General features: G+C 44.1%; 1 protein-coding gene across 1 annotated transcript in view; it reads left to right on the top strand.

Annotated features, from left to right (window-relative positions):
* The first annotated feature begins 1541 nt into the window (after positions 1 to 1541).
* The window catches only part of GPR132 (G protein-coupled receptor 132), a 74828-nt gene continuing 65031 nt past the window's right edge, over positions 1542 to 11338 (top strand). The window contains exon 1 of the mRNA XM_042814818.1: positions 1542 to 1792. The gene's annotated coding sequence lies outside the window, so the exon portion shown is untranslated. The remainder of the gene's footprint in view (positions 1793 to 11338) is intronic.

The raw sequence follows: 11338 nt of genomic DNA, 5'->3' as shown, positions 1-11338 counted from the left end.
AACTGCGTGGTGTGGTGGGTGTGCTGCTCTCTGAATCCAAGGGCTGTTCTTCCTTTGCCTGGACATCATGCCTAAAGTGGCCAGTTGCCACGGTCCTCAGTGTGGGCATCAGTGCAGTTACTCTGTCAGAAGAATATGACAGTAATACAACCTCATGTCTCCTAGATGAGTCAGGAAGGAATTTATTCTTCCAAAGATGCATTCTAAGTGTGTGTTTTTGGTACATTTACTGTCTTCCTCTGAGGACTCAGGATGTTTCCATTTCGCAGTATGACAGCAGAAGATCCCCAGATTGAAGTTATGATGAAAATACTCTTCTGTCTGGCTGATACCCCCTGGTTGGCCCTGCCTATGCACCTCACATGTGCACAGATTGGTTGCTCTTGCAACGAAGAGCAGGAAGCATGTGGCTGCCTGCAGTGTGCTGGGTGATTCAGCTGGCAGTTCCCAGAAGCAGCATTTACTGGAAGTGCCAAGGTGTCATTTCCCCAGGACGGAGCTCCAGTGTGGGCAGCCAAGATGCAGGATGCTCTTGTGTGTGCTCACCAAATGAGGTTGCAGGGATGGAAGATTTTGTTTCAGCAGCTCTGTCTCACAGACTCATTTTGAACAATCTGTCCCTTCATGGTGGGTGCCCCTTGGAAGGCAAGTAGGGGTCTTTGCCAGCAATGGAGGGCCAAGAGGAAACATCCAGGGATGTCCAGAAAGCTGGCTGAGACATCATCCCTAGAGCTTTTCAAGAAGAGGGTAGGTGTGACACTGAGTGACATGGTCTAAAGAGGTCACAGGCATGGACTGATGGTTGGTCGGGGTGATCTTAGTGGTCTATCCAGCCTTAATCATACTGTAATTCTATGATTCTATGATCTCTATCAGAAAGGATGAAGTGCTTCCTGCGGAGAATGCAGCTGTTCCCTCACTTTTAAGACAAAGACACTGAATGAAGGCATCATTGTCTCAGAAAGACCTGGTGGGAATGTATGTTTACATACATACATGAGAGCAAATCCCCTTCTGAAGCTTTATAGTATATCGTAGCAAGAAAAGGACTTATAAATGAGGAACACAAAAGACTTGGTTGCCCAGGACTCCTAGATTTATTACCTGATAAATGATTTTCTAACAAGTTATCAATAGCATTCAAAGGGTGTGCACAATTTTCTGTGTGCATCAAATCTTCCATTAAGAAATTGCTTTTCTCACTTTGGGCATTGTATGAACACTATTAACAATCAAATGAAGATTTTTGGATGGTCCTGCATAGTGCCAGGAGTTGGACTTGATAATCCTTATGGGTTGCCTCCAACATGGGATATTCTATGATTTTGTACACTATCACTCTGAATTTCAACATAACAGTGGCAAATTCTGGCCAGAGAGCTGTGTGCCATGCTTGAGCAATGAATTAAGTGGAAGTGCAACAAGAAGAGTGGTGCAACAATTGTACAAAGCAGTTTTGTCACATCCTCTTTGCCTCTTGACCCTTATCAACGGGTCAAGGCAGTTTCTGGGTTTGAGGTCCAAAACTGCTTTTGTCTCTGTTCAGAGAGCATGAAGATGGGTTCTCCTTGCCTGCCTCTGCAGCAATGGGTTGCAGTTTGACTACTAATGTCACCAAGGCACAGCTCACCAAACCCTTCTCTGCCACTTATGGACATCAGACAACAGCAGGATTAGTCCATCCCAACCCTCTTTTATCTGACACCCCACTGTTTTGCGAGGGCTGAGGTTCTTTGCCTAACAAAGTCACCGGACCCAACACTTGCGTGAAATCTGAAACCCACCAAGACAGGTAAGTCAACTGAAAGGCTCCTTCTGAATTCCAGCAGCACTGTGCATTGGGTGTGCATGGTTCTGTGTGCTTGGTGGCCCCCGCCAGGATGGGCCATCGCCATTTGGATGCATACCTTTGTGCCACCGATGGCACCAGCCCAGCACACATGGCATTTTGTTTCAGGGTGCGGATCCATTTCACCTTAATGACAGGTGAAGAGATCTCTCTGCTGAGAGATGAATCTGAGCCCTCCAAGAGAGGGGGGAGCAGGGGGAATAGGGTAGGATGAGCACATGCCCGAGGATGCTGTGCTTTGAAATCCCACCTTGGATTTCCCCTCGGCATCCTGGGTGAGTGTGACCAAGTCCCAGCACTGTCCTCAGATGGCTGCAGCACTCACATATCTATGGGGTGTGCAGTGTGCTCTCTCTCCACCCTTAACTCCCACTGGTGTCCATGTGGATTTTTTGAATTCTTCCAGTGCTGCTTTAGGGGAAAAAGCAGCCCCCACGGGTGGCTCTTGGTGATCAGTAGCTCCAGCCTCAGACATGAGCATGACTGCTGATTTCTATCACTTGCAGAGCACTGCTCACAAGGGAAACTTCTCACGTGTTTTCCTTGGCTTTGCTGTATTCCCACTCACATCAATTACACTCCTGCTTTTTGGCCTTAATTTGTCCTTAGCTGTTGTGCTATAAGTGAGCTCTTATTAGCACTTCCTTCTCCAAAAAGGAGTGACTGCATAATAAGCCAAGGGTCATTTCCCTTCCCTGGAGACCAGGAGATGTCCTGGCTTTTAAATCAGGCGCTGTAAATTTCAAGCCTTAGCATCTCGTGTGTTCTGCCTGGAGAGGGGTGGAGGTTCCTCTGGAGAGAGTGAGGAAAAGGAACTTTCAGATATGACAGTGCATTGCTTGGGCAATGCTTTTAAGGCGTTGAGACAAACCACAGCACAGACCAGTGAAGTAAGGTAGTCATTAACAGATACCAACTGTGGGAAATCAGTCAGAAGGAGAAGTGGAAGAAGGAAACGATGATTTTCTGTTTCTTGCATCATCTTTACTTGCAGAGGGGGCATCAGCAGGTGGAATTGTTGAACATCAGCCAGCAGAAAAGCCACCAGTTATCAAAGCACTGCTGTTGAAACCCAACAAGAATAGATTGTGCTCTGTGATGAATGTAAATTTTTAGACTGAAAATGCTTGTACTTGTCTGCAGTGTACTTTCCATGGTTTTCTATAACCTACGCTGATACTTTTTGTGAGCTATTTCAGTGTGAAAAGCCAGCAGAGAATAATGTGGCCCATAAGTTACTATGGGGCTATGTGATGGTGGAAAGTCACTGCAGAGATCCAGGAGCTGTGATATCTGACTGATTTCAGTTGTGGGCACATTTGTACCTCGAGGTGTTCTGGTCCTTTGTTGCAGTATCCATCTAATTATTGACTTTAGTTCCCAAGAGCAGAAATAAAAGCTGAATCAAAAGGTTCCTCTCTGCCCCTTCCCTTTCAAGAGGGGCTCAGCATGGATAGCTGGAGGGATGCTGCCCCACAACAAACTTCTCACTGGGGCAGCACACCTGGCCAGGAATAACCTGAGGACCTGCCTGCTGGGTTAAAGCCAGTAGGTTCTCCATGCCCCGTGGCTACCTGAGCAGAAGCGCATGGCTAGGAGACGAGTGTGTCCCAAGGGCTTTTTCATACCATCTTGTGACAATGTCTTGTAGGACGGTGGCAGGACAATGGCCTGATGGCTACATCCTCAGGTAGGGACCAGAACACCAACTCCCCACCAACGAGCTGAGAGTGTGGGATGGTCCTAGCATGTAGACACACCCAAACACAAGTTATGTGTGTGGCACACAGGCCCACTTCTGAAAATTAATGCATTGCTCAGGATATGGAGCAACCTACGTATAGAGAAAAGTTGTTGTCATCTTCTCTGGCAAGGCTGTGGGTAAAGCTGTGCCACAGAGAGGGAGAAGGCAGGGAATCAGAAGAACATTATTTCTTAATTTCTGTGCTGCAATTAAGAAAGGGCTGTGTTGTTCGTTTTCACGTGCCTCAACTCCCACCAGCTGCATGCTTCCACCCACGACATGTGTGCCATGTTTTTGTTACGGCTGTAGCCTCAGGTAGCACGGAATCAGGGCCAAGCATACATTAGTAAAATTAGAAGAAATATCATCTGACGGGTTTGGACGGTGCTGTGGGCAGAGCATATTTGGCAAGAGTCTGCTTCTTTTGCAATCCAGCCCAGAGACAGTCCCTGATCCTATCTGAACACGGGCTGAACTTGCAAGACGAGTCCTAGCTTGTGAGCTGTGAGTCAGGGATGTCTTAAGCACTGCCTCAGCATCCAACACCAACAAACTCTTTTTATTTTGTTCATCCTGCTAAGTAAATGCAGCAAGCCCTTGTGTTAATAGAGAAGCTTTGAGGGTTGCAAGGCACAAGACTCTTTTTCACACCCTCCAGCATTTGTCCCTTTATATTTGGTCATTTTTGCCCATTCCCCTGTTCTCTGGGCTCAGCTAACAAGGCTAGGGCAGCACTGGTGGTAGGTGGATGGTTGGACAAGACGGTTTTAGAGGCCTTTTCCAACTGTGACTCTGTGAGTGCAGGCTTTGTTTTGACAGCTTCATCTGCTACATGTGTCCATGTTCATGTTCTTCACAGGTGAGCTGTAAGGATATGCTCACATCAGTAGTTTTCTCTATGCAGCAGAGTTTGAGTGATGTGTGCCTGTGCTTAATAACAAATATTCTTTCCAACCTCTTATGAGTGCCATCTGCTAATAGGAAGCCCCCTTCACAAGAAAGATTTCTTAAATTGCCTGTTGTGATGGGCAAAAGTCTGTGGTACCCATAGATGGTATTTGAGAGAAACTAATGTGAAAGTTTGCATTTGAGAATGATTTGCTGGAAAACATCAGATCTTAGGGAGATAGGACTTACACTGATCTCTTCCAACAATCCCATCTGGCAGTGCTATTGCAGTGGCTTGAGCTGCCTCTGTCCATGTTTCTGGGGATCAGCGGGGAACTGCAGACATAAGTGCATGAAGTAATAATGACTGCAAAGCAGCATTTACCTATTTTCTAGAAAATGGAAAGAGAAATACAAAATAGTAGATACAAAAGACTGATACAAGCACACTAGAAGGGTTGTGATTGACACTTTCATAGTCACAGGGAATAAATGAATCTTGGATGGTAAAAGAAATTGCAGAACTACACTGGGAGATAGAAAGCCATGTTCTCATGAACCTCAGATGAACCAAGATGTATGGTACACACAAGTACCAAGACAGACACTTTCAAATCTCAATTTCTAAGAAGGAAAGAGAAGGATCAGAATGGAAGAAATAATACAGGCAGCCTGAAACTGGCTTTTATCTTAAGTATATTTTACTCCTCTTTCACAACACAGTGCAATGCATTCTTCGTGCCGCTTTTCTCACCTTCCTTTCGTTTTGCAGTATCGCTCATTGCTCTTCACATGTCAGTGCTGCCCACTATCAGCACAGCACGCATTCCTTTAACAAACAACACCATTCCCCCTCTCATGGGCTTAGGATGAACTATTTCAGAGATATCATTTGAGGGCCTTACACATATTGGCTCGAGAGCTATTTTTACTTGCAAGTGCTAGAGCTAGAGCTTTGATGTTTCCTTTGGGTTCAGGGCAAAGTAGAGAATACACTAAAAAAAGCAAGAGGTAGTGGTTTGTTCTAAGTGTTACCAGAAGTCAGGGTGCGACCCAGAAGAGGAAGGGAATGGGATTGCCAAAGATTTCCGTTCGATACTTATTCTCTCCAGGGTTTGTAAATCTGTCCTGTAATACTGTTAATCCCTCCTCCTGTAGTGGCATGCAATATCACGGAAATCTACATGTTCTCCTGCAAGCAGAAGCTTTAATGAAGTCCTTTGTTATTTGTCTGAAAATCTTCAATTTTTCTGCAGAAAAAGGAGTGGTCAGCTCTCTCCTGGAGCCTGAAGGCTCAGGGCAGTTGCCCAATGTCCCTTTGTGCTCTGCCTCTGCAGCATCTCAGCATGTGTAGGTTAACCCGTACCTCAGCACCACATTGCAGAAGGTGCCAAGGGAGCTGAATACTGGAGTCCATGGCATGGCAGTTTTAGGAGTCAGGGTGAACAGAAGGCAATTACTGGACTTGTATGCTATCCAAGCAGCCTCTCAAGAGGCCTGAAGTCCATTTGAGGCTCCCGAAGGTCCCCGTGGCAGTGTCACGCAAAGGGCTTAGGATCAGTCCCCTGTTTGCAAGGACTTCTGCAGATTGTACAGGGAATTATTCCCATCCAGCACAAACATGTGCTGCCTGCTTTCTGTTTCAGCTAAGGAGTTTTACTTACCTCTTACTGCATCTTTCAGCATGTGGGCCAACGCATCAGCACCAGGAGTTATTTTGAGAATACGTATTAGATGTAACCCAGCATAAACCTATTACATATAACAAGCATATGTAGAAAGTAGAAGAAAGGATGTGTTTTCTCAAGGAATAAAAAAAAGGGGGGGGAAAACCTACAGATGCCTTTTTAAAGCAAAAATATTCCAAGAAGAGCATAGAGGAAGAAGAAGAAAAGATTAGGAAAAAAAGTGAAAGCAATTCACAAACAAGCAAGCAGGGGAAATACACAGTTAAGCGAGAGAGTGATGAAGCTAAGCTGGGAATTTTTAATGTTATTGAACAGAGAAATTATCCTGTGGCGCCTACAGTGATTAGCAATGTGACCAGGAAATAACATAATAAAACCGAAATAATATAGGCTACTGACATTCAGGAAAAAATAACCCCGAAGGACACTCAGAAGCAGCCATATACAGAAAGGCTCAGGAGTGATACAGGGGGACAATTTACATGTAACTTTTTGGCAGCCTACGTGAATTGCAAAAAGCTCGTGCCATTCTCAGTGGGCATTACACAAACCAACCTGGCTTAGATACAGTCGGAATGTTGCTGCTAATATCTTGCCATCCCACTGCCAAACACTGTAAAATCAGAGACCTCAAAGAGTAGTGACACGATCAGATCACTCGGTGTGGGTTTGATTTATGAAGATTAAGTTATGCTTAGATATAAGCTGGAGAAGAGATAAGAAAATAACAGACGTGAGTCTACAAGTATCTGAAAGATGCAGGCAGGGTCATAAAAATACACTTACAGAAAAAATAGGATGTATTAGAATAAGGGAAAATTCCCTACCAGTATTAAGGGAAGATAAGGCTTGTGTGTAGGGTCATAGAGAAAGCTGTCTTTCATGAGACCTTTCAGGGAGCAGAAAATGTTCTGCAGATACAGCCATCCTAGGGTAGAGTACAAGGGAACAGCTGCAGCTCAGGCTTCTGAGAGTCCATGCCTCTTCATGAAATGGGAATTTTAAAAGTGATTTCATTTCTGCCACGAATACAGTGAGCAGGATTTGGCTGAAACATTCATCACCTATATCAGTTTTCCTCTGAAATGAGTGCATGTAATGAACAATCAAATGAAAGCCAGGAGATTGAGAACTCAGTTACCAAAATCATTAAAATACAATGATAAATATTAAGGGAGGAGTGCATTCAAATCAGCACACAGGGCCAGATGGTACATACCCAAGGGTATTATAGGAATTAGCTGAAAAACTCTTAGGCCCATTATCCATTATATTCAGCTGCTCCTGAAGAACCAAGGAAGCCACTGATGATTGGCAGAGGGAAAACATTATACTCCTCTTCCTAAAAGGGAACTGCGGATCAATTCACTTTACATCATTTTCAGGGGAAACTCAGTCTCCAATAATCAGAAATTATGAGTAGATGTTATGCAGGAAGAGGGAAACAGAGGTACCACACACAAAGATAGATCACCCTAAGAAAAGCAGTTGCATCTGAGCGATAGACTGCACAGCCGGATTATACCCACATTGTTGATGGGAGGAGGAAAACCACAGGGTGTGTGCATTGGGTGAGGGGAGTGAAGTGTAAGAAGCTGCTTCTCCATAGTGCAGCACGCTGGTGGGAAGAGCAGGGAGCTGCATTCCCCTAAGTCATTCAGTAAATTTGCCCCTTCACTCGTTGACAAGACAACTGCTTGTGCAGAGACCTCTCCTGATGACAGTTTTGATTTCAGGAGGTTATTTCATTTAATTTCTTCAGACATACTGTTCCTGTAGATCCTGATTCGTCCCTAAAGGATCCCGTGCAGACACAGTTGACTTCAACAGTGGTTGGACTGGGCCCAATGCAGAACAAGAATGATGAAGGGTGGATACAGAGAACAGTACCAAAAGAGATAAAAATCTGCCCCTGCAATAGAAAGTTGTGTATGCTTGTAAATATTCCCACAGTGCTCCTCGGGGACTCCTGCTGTGTTGGACATTGTATTCATCTGCAGTAGCACTGAGGAAGGGACAGAAAAATATGTCAATCAAATTCAAAGATAACACCCAGCTGGAGTGTGAATTGCAAATCATTTTTTAGAAGCATCATCCTAAAGGGATTTCTATAAATGAAGATAGGGACATAGTGGGAATAGCAAGAGATGAGCGCAGAAACAACCATAGGACAACAACTGTCATTGAAGAGAGGTCAAAACAGCAAGTTAGAGGCTGTGGAGAGCAGTAATTTAGAAAAGGCCTCTGGATGCAAATGTTCATGGAAAACAACAACTGGCAATTCATTAAAAAAAAAAAAAAAAACAGATCCATCCACTTTTGAAGTGCTAATAGAATACCAGTTGGGGCAGGGCCTACTAAAAAGAGTACAGGAGAACCGGTGATGTTATAGATTAACTGGTATAGACAAGGGTGGAAACAATGACCTATTTACTGTAAAGATCAAAGGAATTAGAGACATACATTGCCTGGAAAAAAAAGGAGACAGCAAGGTATGCTCTGATATAGAGACAAACCTTCCCATGGAAGAATGCTGCTGAGTAGGAGGGAGAACCAAGGTTCATCAGTTAACAATGGTGCAACTACACACAGACAGGGCCACGCTCAAACTGGGAAAGAGAGTGGTGATCTGATGTCAAAACATCTAGTAGAACTGGCTCAAAAGAGTCTCCAATGTCCAGAAAAATAGTCTATAAAGTCTCTGTATGAACAAACAGCCTTGGTCTCCACCCACATGAAGTGGTCAGCATACTTACAGACCACTTTTAACAATGTTCCTTGGGCCAGTAGAGATGAAAATGGAAACAAAATCAACATACTGATGAAAAATGACACAGTGAGTGCAAGGAAAGTAGCCAAAGAAAGAGGTGGGAAATCCCAGCAGCATGGGGTTAAATCACTCCAGGTCTGGGCAGCCAAAGACAAAGCATGGCAATTCTGTGGTAGGCAAAGCAAAGGACATGAACTATCACACGGAGAAGTCAAGTCCCCATCCCAAGGATCGTAAATGTCCTTGGCAAGAATTTTACTTATTCTCTTTTCTTGGAGACTAATCAACCTGGGGCAAAGGACACACAAATCTCACCCTCTTCCACATACCCCTGAGGCAGTACCCTGCTTCTCAAATTTAGGAAATAAAGAAAAAGCTACCCTCTGCTTCCATACTTCAAGGACTGGATCCACTTTGATCACAACCTCAACCAGACTCTCAACAGACAGAAGATTAATCCTACATTTGAACCTGCGCTTTGTCCACCATCTTTCAGTGTCTCTGCTTGTGGACAGCCACATCCTCTCTGGGAAAAGATGAGACAACCTATTGGGAATTTCACTGGTCACTTTACAAAATAGATGGGCCACACATCCCACCACTGTCTCCATTTTTCTGTGTTGACTGCCCACCAAGTTTCAGTTGGGATTCATAATGCAGGTTTTGATTCAGAAACCCTGAAAAGGGCAAGGTCCAGCTCCTCAACCTGCCACATTCTTCTTCACTTCAGCATGCATCATCTCTGAGTCTGTATCTGTGTGGGGCTTTCAGAAGTCTATGGCAGGACTTGTCTGCAGGAGGCCCACTGCTCTTGGATTTGCACCCAGTAGAGACACATCTTACTCTTATCTGATCTTGATCAGAAGTAGCAGCTTTCACCTCTCTGCTCAGGCTGCATTACTCACAGCAGACTGAGGAATTCCTGGCAATTTTTCTTGGTAGAAAGGCTTTCACTGCATGTAATCTAGGTGATATGAAATCCACCTACATATCTGGGAGGGTGACAGCACATTATGATCATACAGAATCATTTGAGTGCCCGTAACAGCAGCCGTAGCAATGCTAACGGAAGTTCTGAAGGAAGGGAATGAGAAATTCACTCCCACCACTTGACTCATGGGTTGCTGGATTGCTGCTTTGCTACAGGTTGAAGCAGCTGCTGAAGTCATGGGTGTCTGTGGGCTGCCAAGTTTCTAACTTGATGTTTTATAGGGCTGTGTCTATCAAAATATTTGGGATCTGCTCATCTCTGGTTACTGTACCAGATTCAGAAGTATGTTTTTACTGCACAGAAGCTACAGAAAGGCACCATCTAACTCACACTGGCTGTGAGCATGGTTAATAAGGAAAGGCCATGCATGCATAGCAACTGTGAGCAGTAGAAAACAGCTTTTAAGGGGCATCCCAAGGCTCCAGGATTGCTAATCTGACTGGACAATGTGGTCTTACATAAGCATTGTTTCAGAGAAACAATCGTGAAGGGAATAAACAGATATGTGAACAATTGTTGGATTTGGAACTGTTAATCAAGAACCAAAAATGAATATTATATTTTCAAAGGAAATGTTATGTTGTCTAATCTTCAAATCTCACTGTAGTTCAATTTCATTAAATGAGAGGAAGTGGAAGCTTGTGGCAGTGATGGTGAGACATGTAATCTAAGGTCAGTCCCCTGTTCGAGCCTTGAAGTCTTGAGTTCTAAGGTACTCATATTAATTTCAACTTGACATCTGTTCCATTATATTCTCTTGTACAGAGCAAGATGACTATAGAGAACATGTGTTATATAGCATGGCCAACTAGTTATTACATGGGACTATCTCTGTGATTTATAGAAGCATATGTATGTATGCGTGGGCAAGGAATTAGAGTATGAATGATTTACAAGGGGGCTAGGTCTTATGATGGAGAGTTTATTGTGGTTGAAAGGCTGAAGACCAATTGTTTGTCTTCATGGAATGGCTCCCAGAACTAGTTGTTATTCACCAGATACTTATGCCATGAATGGGTAACATGTATGTGTAAAACTAATGTAGATATTTGATCAGTTTGGGTATTAACTGCAATAGAAGTCCATTTTCATCCATTGCCCAATATCTGTTCCATGTTTTGCAAGCAAGAGGAAAAGTGTAAGGTGTGCCATTTTCTTAATCATGGTGAGTCACAGACTCACAGAACCACAGAATTGTTAGGGTTGGAAGGGACCTCTGGACATTCCACAGCCCAGCCCTCTGCTAAAGCAGTTCTCAACAGTAGGTTGCACAGGAAAGCATTCAGCAAGGTTTTGATATTAGCAGAGAAGGGGACTCCACCACCTCTCCTGGCAGCCTGTTCCACTGCTTTGTAACCCTTAAAGTAAAGAAGTTCCTCACACTCATATGGAACTTCCTGTGTTCTAA

Source organism: Centrocercus urophasianus, unplaced genomic scaffold (assembly GCF_019232065.1).
Source record: "Centrocercus urophasianus isolate 14NV4802_14NV808 unplaced genomic scaffold, USGS_Curo_1.0 seq_14, whole genome shotgun sequence".
Taxonomy (NCBI): Eukaryota; Metazoa; Chordata; class Aves; order Galliformes; family Phasianidae; genus Centrocercus; species Centrocercus urophasianus.
This window is presented reverse-complemented; position numbering and strand designations above follow the sequence as displayed.